The sequence below is a fragment of the Mytilus californianus genome, unplaced genomic scaffold (genome assembly GCF_021869535.1).
Source record: "Mytilus californianus isolate M0D057914Y unplaced genomic scaffold, xbMytCali1.0.p SCAF_10, whole genome shotgun sequence".
Taxonomy (NCBI): domain Eukaryota; kingdom Metazoa; phylum Mollusca; class Bivalvia; order Mytilida; family Mytilidae; genus Mytilus; species Mytilus californianus.
In genome coordinates, this window is record NW_026262582.1 from 8,125,811 (window position 1) to 8,137,396 (window position 11,586).

At 34.4% G+C, this 11,586-nt stretch overlaps 1 long non-coding RNA gene across 1 annotated transcript; it reads right to left on the reverse strand.

The window, feature by feature from the left end:
* Positions 1–4,329: 4,329 nt before the first annotated feature.
* LOC127719037 (uncharacterized) lies at positions 4,330–11,126 on the reverse strand. Its single transcript, XR_007990126.1, has 2 exons — positions 10,936–11,126; positions 4,330–4,411 (listed from the first exon to the last, which is right to left on the reverse strand). It is a non-coding gene; the product is annotated as an uncharacterized LOC127719037 (long non-coding RNA).
* Positions 11,127–11,586: the final 460 nt, after the last annotated feature.

Below are 11,586 nucleotides of genomic sequence, written 5' to 3' on the forward strand. Positions count from 1 at the left end.
TTTTTTACAGAATTTTTGTCATTTTTTTGGTAAACTTTTCCTTTTTCTGTAGGATATTTTCTAGGCAGTACTGTACTGTTCAACTAAGAAACATAGGCTTGAGTTAAAAGGCTTTTTTACTTTGAAGAAACTAAATTTTGACTCTTGGTCCCACTTTATCAAAATATAAAATATCATTGAAATGGTCAGTACTATTTTTTTTCAGAAATATTATTTAAATTGTATACAGTATGTTTTATTGCATTAAACATTGTGAGAAGTAGTTAAAAAATCCATTAGGGGTGATCCCATATCCCATTATAAAAATTGCAAACTGAAAGTAAATTTCATCAGCCAGAGCTAATTTATATCAATTCAGCTAGGTTTCTAGATCTAATTTTTACCAATTTTTTATCTTTTAATTTTTACCTGTAATCCTTCTCTGAAAAGTAGAGAAGTATCTCTTCTTAATATTATAATAACATAGTTGTTAATCGACTTTCTTTTATTTTCTTCTTGATTTTTGTAAAATAAACTCCTTTTTATTCATTTTGGTGGGTTTTTATTTTTGACTGGTGATATCAAGGGGAGATAACCACTTGCACAAATCGGCAAAAAAAACCACCGCTTCGTGTTGAACATAACTTGACGTTTGCGTATCCAAAACTGTATTGCCTAAATATTCATATCGAGTGTTTGTCTTAATGAGATGCTTTATTAAATTCAAATTCAGCCCATCATTTTTAGTTTCCTCGAAAATATTTCGATTTTTCGATCAGGAGCTTTGACAATTTTCACACAAACTTCAAGTTTGAAGATAAAATAAAGAATAAAGGACTTTGAGTTGATGTGTAAGTTTTGACGAGTTAAAACTATGTATATTCAAGATTATTTTGATCAATAAGTTTTTACCATGACAGTGGTATTTTAGTGAGTAAAAGTGAGGTTTGTCTCATCCGTAGTTTTACGGAATTTTCACGGTCACATGACTCTATTGTTGCTGATAGACTTGGGGTCAAACCGTGACCTGCTTTCCAACTGTAAGTAGTCAAACCTTATGTCATTTTAAAAAAGAGGAGTCTATGAACTCGTTTTCAAATTAAATCAGTCTGAATGATAAAAATCAGTCGAAAAATGCATCTTTTCCCGATATGTTACAGGATGACGTCGCGAAAGTAACATTTTACGTTAGCAACGTCATTACCCCCCCCTCCCCCCCCCCCTGTAACTGTATCGTATGCCCTTAAGGTAGATTCATGGTATATCGCCATCTTGGATTGTATAATCCCAGTACAAAATCGGTCTAGTTATTTGCCCAAATCTGCAAATTTGGAGACAGATTTGCAATTTATTGGTTAGACTGTTTATTTATATAAAGAAAACTTGGTGATTTATTGTATAACTCAAAATATTTACACAAATATCAAATTTTGTGTTTTTAGAATCAATTTTGTCAAATAAGCCATTTAAGGGGAGATAACTCTTTTAGTAAAAATTATATACTGGACTGATAGGGAAAATTTCAATTTTTACTTGTAGCAAGAAAACAAGTTCGGTGACACCATTTTTTCTTTTCATTTTCTTAAAACATATTATAAAACCTATCTTCTCACAATTTATTTCAAAATTCTATCTTATAGATTTTTTTTTAAGCACACAAATGTATTTTTTCATGAACATTCTAACCAAATTTAGGCAATTTTCAACGACTCATAGCTTGGAAAATAGCACGGTGACCCATACTTTTTATTATATTTTTTAAAAAAGCATAGTAAAATCTTCATTTTGGCAAAGTATAAGAAATTTCTATCTCAAGAAATATTTACTTATGATCTACCTTAAGTATTCAAACTACAGACCATTTTAACAATTTTCTGATTTTCACAATGTTAGTGAAACAATAACAGGGGAAATTCCAATCTAAACGTATATTTACTGACGTAATAACCTGAGTGTGTGAAATGTGAATTATCAATCTTTATCATATATTTAGTATTAAATACAGAAATTTTGTATATGTAATAAAGGTTCTTTACTCCAGTCTTTATCATCTACCCTGCATCGCATACCACACATCGCACCCCCTTTGGAACATCTCGAGATTGTTTCCGGAACTCCTCAGTTGTTATCCGCTTGAAATGTCTTTTTTTCATTTTCTTAAAACATATTATAAAACCTATCTTCTCACAATTTATTTCAAAATTCTATCTCTTAGATTTTTTTTTAAGCACACAAATGAGTTTTTTCATGAACATTCTAACCAAATTTAGGCAATTTTCAACGACTCATAGCTTGGAAAATAGCACGGTGACCCATACTTTTTATTATATTTTAAAAAAAAGCATAGTAAAATCTCATTTTGGCAAAGTATAAGAAAATTCTATCTCAAGAAATATATACTTATGATCTACCTTAAGTATTCAAACTACAGACCATTTTAACAATTTTCCGATTTTCACAATGTTAGTGAAACAATAACAGGGGAAATTCCAATCTAAACGTATATTTATTGACGTAATAACCTGAGTGTGTGAAATGTGAATTATCAATCTTTATCATATAATTAGTACTAAATACAGAAATTTTGTATATGTAATAAAGGTTCTTGACTCCAGTCTGTATCATCTACCCTGCATCGCATACCACACATCGCACCCCTTTTGGAACATCTCGAGATTGTTTCCGGAACTCCTCAGTTGTTACCCGCTTGAAATTTCAGAAGACGACAATGATTTTGACACTCTTCAAGCTGCCGGAAGGACACATGTGTCCATATATTTGATTAATGCAATTACTTATTCATTATCGCATGTCTTTCAAATAAAAGACTAAAGATCATATAGTTTAATATTTTTCCGAGGCTTCAATAAGTCTCCAATGTTACGTCATCAGGGCGCGACGTCATATATCGAATGACGGCTGAGGTGGAAATATGACGTCAAGTTGCTGTATTCCCTGACATGATACGAAATATAACCACATTAAATAAGCGCCAGTAAGAGGGATAAGCAGCAGTCTGTTAGAGTACGATCATCTAGTTTTGAGGGGAGATGGGAGAGGGAGCTAGCAAATTTTATGAGGTCAGAATATTTATTTCAAATATAAAAGCGGCCAGATTATTTATGTTCACTCCGCCTGGGTAGGAATATTTATTTTCTGATCATCCCCAAATTGACTCCAAACCTGCCCCTCTTCGTCACCCCTCAGCATCAACTTTCACCCGGAAAGTAATTTTAATTTATCTTTTGTGATACAGATCACCTTTATATATTATACACATACAACTTCAAACAAATAGAGCAGTCAAAATGAAGTCTCGAATATATATATATATATTCTATTAATATGAAAATATAATACCATTACAATCGAGGGTGGATCCACGAAAAGAAGGGTCTCATTACCCAAAATGGTAAAATCTCTGGCGAGAGTAGCGAGTCTATTTTTTTTATTTATTTTTTTTAGATTTCATAAACGAAATTAAATTTGTTCACTGCGTATCCCTTCAAAACAACAACTGATAATACTTCGTTCCAGATTTTCTGTTAATATTGGATACCTTTGTAAATGAATACAAAAATGTATTTGGGGCCAGAATATTTATTTTCATTTGTGATAAGACAAGATTATTTATTTTCATCTAAATGGGGGACAGAATATTTATTTCTAAAATCTGCCAGGCCCCCAACTCAGAATCAAATGGTTGTCCCCTAATATATCTAGAATCTGATTTTGTTAAATCATATGATAAACAGATCAATACATGAGGGGCCTGATGGGTTATTTTCGTTCTTCGTGATCGGCGCATTTTCGCTAACGTGATCCGTTTTTCTACAGATTTATTTTTTTTTATATTTTCGTGATCCGTGATCAGGGAAATGTATTTTCTGTGAATCGTGATTGACAAAAAATTCAACTCGTGAATCGTGATGAATATGTAAATACAGCCCTGTAAAGTATAAATGTACTTATAAGTTACAGATAGATAAATCTGTTTACTAAGTAATAATTAAAACTTATGTTCGTAATTCATTATCATGCAAACTTATTTAGCTGCATACTTATGTATCTAGTCACAAAAATATATACTGTGGATACAAAAGCCATAACTTGTCTCAATTACAGTTATACCAATTAGACTTAAGATATTATAGTACATGTTCTCATATGCTGTCTCATACCAATGTCTACTATAAATATTACTTGTGTTGGTAACATAAACTACACAAAAACGTAAGCTGCGTGCTTGGTTAAATCAAAAAGCAAATAAGCACAAAAAGTAACAATATAGCAAAGCAAATATTAAAAACTAAAGCTAAGCGAAACAAGAATACAAATACACTTAGCTTACCTCACATATCGTGCAAGTGGCACATTTCCATATAAACCATAAGATATCGAATACTACATCTTTGGCAAGGTTTAAATATACCTGTATAACAAAAATGATTATTATAAATCTTTGTTAAGCATTATTTATTGTTTATAGTACAAACTCATGTTTACTATAAAAATCAATATTAAACCTAGATATCTATTTTTAGCTCTAAGATATATTTACTTTAATTCGATTAACCTTTAAAAATTACCGCATTCATACCGGGCCGCTCGATACGTGCATTCATTCAGTTTTTATACGTAAAGTTTTATCTTTAAATTATTATACCAGATTTAAATAGGTTAATGAAGTATGATTATATCTGATCGTAAAATTCTACTCTTCTTATGTTTTAAATACATTTACGATCTCTTTTGTTATAAAATTTAACACTCGTTCTCGACATTCAATCTAAACATGCATACGTGTAAAATATGAACTTTTGGATAGTTATTGCAAAATTAATAAAGAAAGAATAAGACTGACCTTATATAAGAAACTGTCCAATCACAGAATTGTTATTTAAGATATTAATTTCTTCAAGTTGTTAAATTGCAGACAGGTAAATATATAGGTGTTGACCACAAGATGTCTTCCCATAAGATCTAGAACAAAAAGAATTAAACCGCCAAAAGTACTGACCAATAGAAGAAATGTACGATAGCGCTCAAATCAACCGTGAAAATAAAGTACTAACTACAGTGAAATCAGACTTAACCAAAACATGAGATGAGAATTCTTCCGTCAATAGTCCATGTCAATAAGTTAAAATAGAATAATACACAATGCTAATCCTTAATTACAAAATGTAATTAATAAGCTAACAATATAACTTTATTCAAGTATGTACTAATACTAAATACTAAGAATATAAAAATATACAAAATACATAAAATACATAAAATAACATGCTATCACATACTCCCTCCAGCCGTGAAATGACGTCCCGTCATTTCCTGTGTGTGGTTGTTGTTGAAATGATATCAATAATTGCCTGTGCTGCTTGTGCCTGTTTTCCATGAAATAAATGAGTGTCTGCTAAAGATGAAAGGCATTGAACCCTCTGAAACCAATCTGCAGTGGTGGTGTGACTTGCACTCTTAGAAAGCTTATATTTTCCTGACGTCATCCAAGCAGGTGCTTTCTTTGTTCTGGTTGACCGACGAATACTCACAGGTGACGATGATGACGAACTGTCAGAAATATTCTCCTGATTGTCACTGGTCACCTCTTGTGAAGGCCTTCTGTCGCTGATATCTGAATCTGTCCCAATGGTGTCATGAGAGTGGGCGTACCCTTCGGATTCAGAATCATCTTCTGTATCCACGTTGCTTGTTGGAATAACAACTGGCTGAGTAATATCTGAAGTGATGGTTGAATCACTGTCATCCTCAACTAATGGTTCCAATATAATATCTATAATATCCTCATCATCAGATGATTCCGGATAATTTGCTTCGGTTTCTTGGATATTCTAGGTGCAGGTTTCGGTGGTTCCTTCTTGGTTCGTTTTCTGGGTTTAGGTACTGGCTTAGTTGGTTCTACAAGGTGACCCACTGGCAACAGCAAGTTTCTATGGAGGTTCCTCTTACGTCCTTCTCCACTCTCCTTTCTCACTGTGAAGACTAGTATGTCCAGATTCGGTTGTTCAAGTACAACATACGGATCTTGCTCCCACTTGTCTGATAATTTGTGTTTGCCTTCAAATGCAACTATCTTCACCAGGACTAAATCTCCTTTCTTGATGGTAGCTCCCTTTACTCTGGTGTCATAGTTCTTCTTTTGTTTCAGTTGTGCTTTCTTCGACGCTTCAGTAGCTAAGTTGTGCGTAAATTCCAAACGTTCTCTGAGGTCCTTGATGTATTTGGATCCTGTCTCTTTGCTTATGCCAAATGCTACATCCACTGGAAGTCTGGGATCTCTTCCAAACATAAGGTAGTATGGTGGAAATCCAGTAGACTCATGCTTGGTACAGTTGTATGCGTGGACAAGTGGTCTACATAAGCTTTCCAGTTCTTCTTCTTGTCTGGTTGAAGTGTCCCCAGTATGTTAAGTAGAGTTCGGTTGAACCTTTCGCACATCCCGTTCCCCATCGGATGATAACTGGTGGTACGTGACTTGGTCATCCCTCTCATACTGCATAACTCCTTTATGATTCGAAGTTAGCCCCTTGGTCTGAATGTATCCGGTCGGGTATTCCATAATGCATAATGAAATGTTGATAGAAGGCTTCAGCTGTTGTCTTTGCTGTTTGGTTCTTTGTGGGAATGGCTTGAGTTAATCTGGTGAAGTGATCTGTTATGACCAGGATGTGCTGTTGACCTCCTTTGGATGGCTCTAAAGTAAGGTAGTCCATACACACTAGCTGTAGTGGTGTTGTTGTCTCAATACTGACTAGTGGAGCTCTCTGGTTTGGAAGTGTCTTTCTTCGAATGCACCTTCCACAATGTGCTATCCATTCTTCAACATCCTTGGCTATACCAGGCCAGTAAAATCTGTCTCAATAATGACAATGTACGGTCTTTGCCAGGGTGTCCCATGTCGTTGTGCAGTGCCTGAAGTGTTGTAAAAACACGTGCTGCTGGAAGTACTAGCTGTTGTTTAACTTCATCGTTGATAGTTACCTGTCGATATAATACGCCATCTATGATCTTCACTGAAAAAGGTACTTCCAGAGAGACAATCAAGCAGGTCTTCAATCCTCGGCAAACTATAACTATCTTTTTTCGTCCTATTGTTGAGCTGACGATAATCAACACACAGGCGTAGGCTGTTATCCATCTTTCTGGCGAGAACTACATTGGAGGCAAATGGACTCTTAGATGGTCTAATAATCCCTGCATGTGTGAGTTGTCGAAGATGATCTCTAACTTCTTCATATACTGATGGAGGGATTCTTCTGTATCGTTGCTTAAAAGGTCTATCATCTGTCATATCGATGCGATGTTTCACAATATCTGTACGACCTACGTCCTCATCAGTCTTGGAGAAGATGTCCATGTATGAGCGTAGAAGTTGAACTCCTGCATCTAGTTGTTCATCTGTTAATGTGCACTGTGTAATCTTTATCTTCTCCATAATGTCAGTAATTTCCTCTTCAGATGGTAAACTTGGTGAAGGTTCTAGTTGGACTGGTTGTAATTCACATACTATTGCCTTCGGTGGTATACTCAGTGTTCTTGTTGTCAAATTCTCTATGGTAACAGTCACTGTCCCGTTCTGTTGGTGTTGGTATGTAATCAAAGATGGTTCAACATCAAAGTCTTCCGAATCTTTGGCTAATTTGCAAGGATGGAGCATAGCTGGTGTAGTATGGTATGGAACTTCCTTGTCAACATATCCAGACAATGTGATGGTAGTGTTCGGTGGTACAATGATCTTTTTAACTTCTGCATTCTTTATAAGACCTAAGATGTTGTTGTTTTTCTTTAGTTCCTTTTCTTGAAGTATTACGCATCTGAATGTAAGATACCAGAATGTAGTCAGCTTACTAGTCTGTAAAAATCTTTCTCCAAAGTCCTTCCTGAGAGATTCCATAAAGTATGTCAGAGTGTTGGTTCCTAGTAATAATGTACTTGCTGATTGTATCGACTGTCTGGTGTAACTAACAGGATAGATGAGTGTATCTGTTTATACCCTGGTATTTGTAGATCTGCTTCTATGTAGCCTAAGTATGGTAGTTTCTGGCCATCAGCACATTCAATATCTAGTAGTGTTGTTATGTTGTTCAATGGTGTTGTTAAATGTTCCCTGTAAAAAGATTCGCTGTTAGTTGAGACGGTGGAACCAGTATCAAGAAGTGCAGGTGTTTCTAAGCCTTGAATACAAACTTTAGTTTCTTTTGGTTTACCAAATAATCCCGGTGGTACTTTTACATAGCTGGTTTTGGGAACACTACTTCTACATAAGCCTATGGATGCTCCCCCTTCATAGACTTCTTGCCGTTTAAATTCTTTCTGCTGTGGTCCATTCTTACAGCATAACCTCTTTTATAATGTCCAGTTTGTCCACATCTCCAACATTGAGGTTCATCACGTGTCTGTTGTTGTCCTTGTCCTCTACCAAATCCTCTACCTCTACCTCTCTGTTGTTGCCATCCTACTTGCAGTGTTGTTGCCAAGGCTTTGGTTGCCAGGTAGGTTGTTGCCATGTGGATGGTTGTTGTTGCCAGGGAGTTTCTTGTTGGTCCAATTTCTTTTCATAACTGTCCATTCTAGTTGTCATCTGCTGTATCATTCCTTTGATATCCTCAACATCAGATTGTTCAATTGCTGCTTTACTGGTTTGTGGTTTGGAAGGCTTGCTTAATAATTCTCGGTGCAAGTGATCATTCTCAATCTGGCGAAGTGCAACTCTCAGTGCATCAAAATCCTTGATGGTGTCATACTTGTGTCCTGAGATAACCTTGAGTGATGTTCTCAGACCAGTCAACAACATGGAGTGAAGCATACCATCTACATCCTGTCTTCCAACAATACCTCTCTCTACTGCCTGTCCCATGAGTGATTCTAAACGGCAACTCCAGCTGGTGACAGTTTCGTCTTCTTTTTTGCGTGATCCATAAAACTCTGCCAAAAGTTCTTCCTTCTTGTCGACATTCCCATAAATAGAGTCTAGCTTATGAATGACTTCCTCAACTGATGCATCTAAATCCAGTCGCATGGCTGCATATCCAGCTTCCCCTCTTAGTGACCTTCGAACAGCATTCAAGATGGCTTCCTTCTCATATGACTGTTTCATCAGCAACTTTACTTCCTGCTTCCATAACTCATAGGTGGTGTTCCCTGACTTAGGTTCGTTTCCAGAAAAGTTGGAAATCCTTGGTGGGTGCGTCATTACTACTTTGTTGGATTTTTCCCTTGGTGGTGCCTTAGGTGGAGATGGTAATACCAGCTCTGGATTAACCTGTTCTAACTTGATGGCTCCAGTAGATTTTAGATAGTCTATCATCCATTTAGTTAGGTCCTCAGGTGTATCAGCCTTTGGTTTGACTCCTGTCTTGGCAAATGCTTCCATGATCTCATGTAGTGCAGGTAGTGGATTCTCAACTAATGGAGTAGTAGGTTGTTCAATAGGGACCTCCTCGGTTTCTCCCTTCTTGGCCATATCAGTGTGTATGTGTATACCAAATATCAAAAAAAAAATCTATATACCAAATATCAAAAAGATCTAATCTCAATCCCAGTATATCAAAATATACTATATATATATATATATACAATTTATCAAATGTACCTACCAAACTATAATAATATAAATAATCTGCTTCTACCTACAAAAGTGTGTAATAGATATGTGAATCTTTTACGTTCACAATCTAAAACTATGAAACAACAATACTTACTAGTATGTTACTCTGAATATCAAATCAAATTGTCAAGTAAGTCTAAGTCTCAAATGTCAACTTAAATCAGAATCAAAATCCTAAGAACTATCCTATACTGAAAAAAATACAGTCAAGAAAATCAGGGAAAAAAAAATCAGAAGTTGAAATGGATGTATGTGTATTACATGCAATAGGTAAAGTTTAGGAGTATGGATAGGTGGTGCAGTTGTTAAAGAACTACCTGTTATAAAGGAACATGCAACTTTACACTCAAACAAGTTTAACTACTATGCGTACAAATTTTAACTTTAATATATTAAGTTACTATTTAAATGTTTAACTTGTATGATAAATTTATCTGATGTTTCTAAATTTAAATTGAAAATTAAATTTTAAATTTTAAATCAAATCAGAAATTTTAAATTCACAAACAAATATACACAATCAACACAACACAATGTACAGTATACAACACTAATACATGTAAACAACTATATACTACATAGGACTTGCACAATCAACATAAAACACAAATGACACAATGATAATAAACAAAGTCACACACAAAAAATATCATATACACACGACAACAAAAATTCACAAAATCTGTCTGAATTTATTTTTGTTAATATCAATCAAAATCAAAGAACCCTATGACTATGTATGTATGTATGTATGTATGTGTGCTAAACAAAGTTGGACTGTATTCACTTATCAAAGTGTATGCGTAAATTAACAAAGTCTGGTTTTGCTTTAATGTGACATAAATATTTCAAACACAATCAATGTGTATAATATTCAATGCAAAATACCAATTCTAGATGTATGTCACTCTCTGTGTATAAATAAATGTGTTTGTTTACATGTGGTGTATGTCTAGACAGCTTTATCCAGTGTACTACCGGTTGACCTTGACCTTATACATATGGGTGTGGTCTTTTTTAGGGGGGGGGGGGGTCAAGTTACAACAAACAAATAAACAAAGTACAAAGTCTTAATGTAAATGTCTAAATATGAATTAAATCTCAATAAAGGACTCTTGTATGCTTGTATTCAATTGAGTTTTATGTTAACTCAGTGTCAGTAATGCTAACGCTTTTCGGTGTGTAATGTTTACAAAATAAAAATTGGACAAATTTTTCAAACACCAATTTCAATTATTTTAAAGTCTCTACATACGATAAATGCTACACAACTAGATTTATACAATGTATATTATCAGGCAATTAATTATAAGTATATATGAACTTACTATAATACTAATATGTTCAATAAATCCAGCAATAATGTTTGTTGATCAAGATGAAACCAACGAAAAATGTGTTCTTTGTCGTCCTAGTTCATGAACCGGTTATGTTGATATACGTCACTGATCAGTTTCCGGTATTGCGTATGTAATTTTTCCGTACGGATTCACTATCGTTGTCAGTTCAGAATATATTCTTGGTTTCTACTTCGTCACTGATTAAAGCTTCCTAAGTACGTTGGGCGCCAATTTAAAAGCCGGTTTTCCTCAGGCTTTTAGTAATAAATAACTAACTTCAATCTAGGGTTCTGTAACTTTTATTCAGACGAAACGAAGTAACTATATGAATATGTAAATACAGCCCTGTAAAATATAAATGTACTTATAAGTTACAGATAGATAAATCTGTTTACTAAGTAATAATTAAAACTAATGTTCGTAATTCATTATCATGCAAACTTATTTAGCTGCATACTTATGTATCTAGTCACAAAAATATATACTGTGGATACAAAAGCCATTACTTGTCTCAATTACAGTTATACCAATTAGACTCAAGATATTATAGTACATGTTCTCATATGCTGTCTCATATCAATGTCTACTATAAATATTACTTGTGTTGGTAACATAAACTACACAAAAACGTAAGCTGCG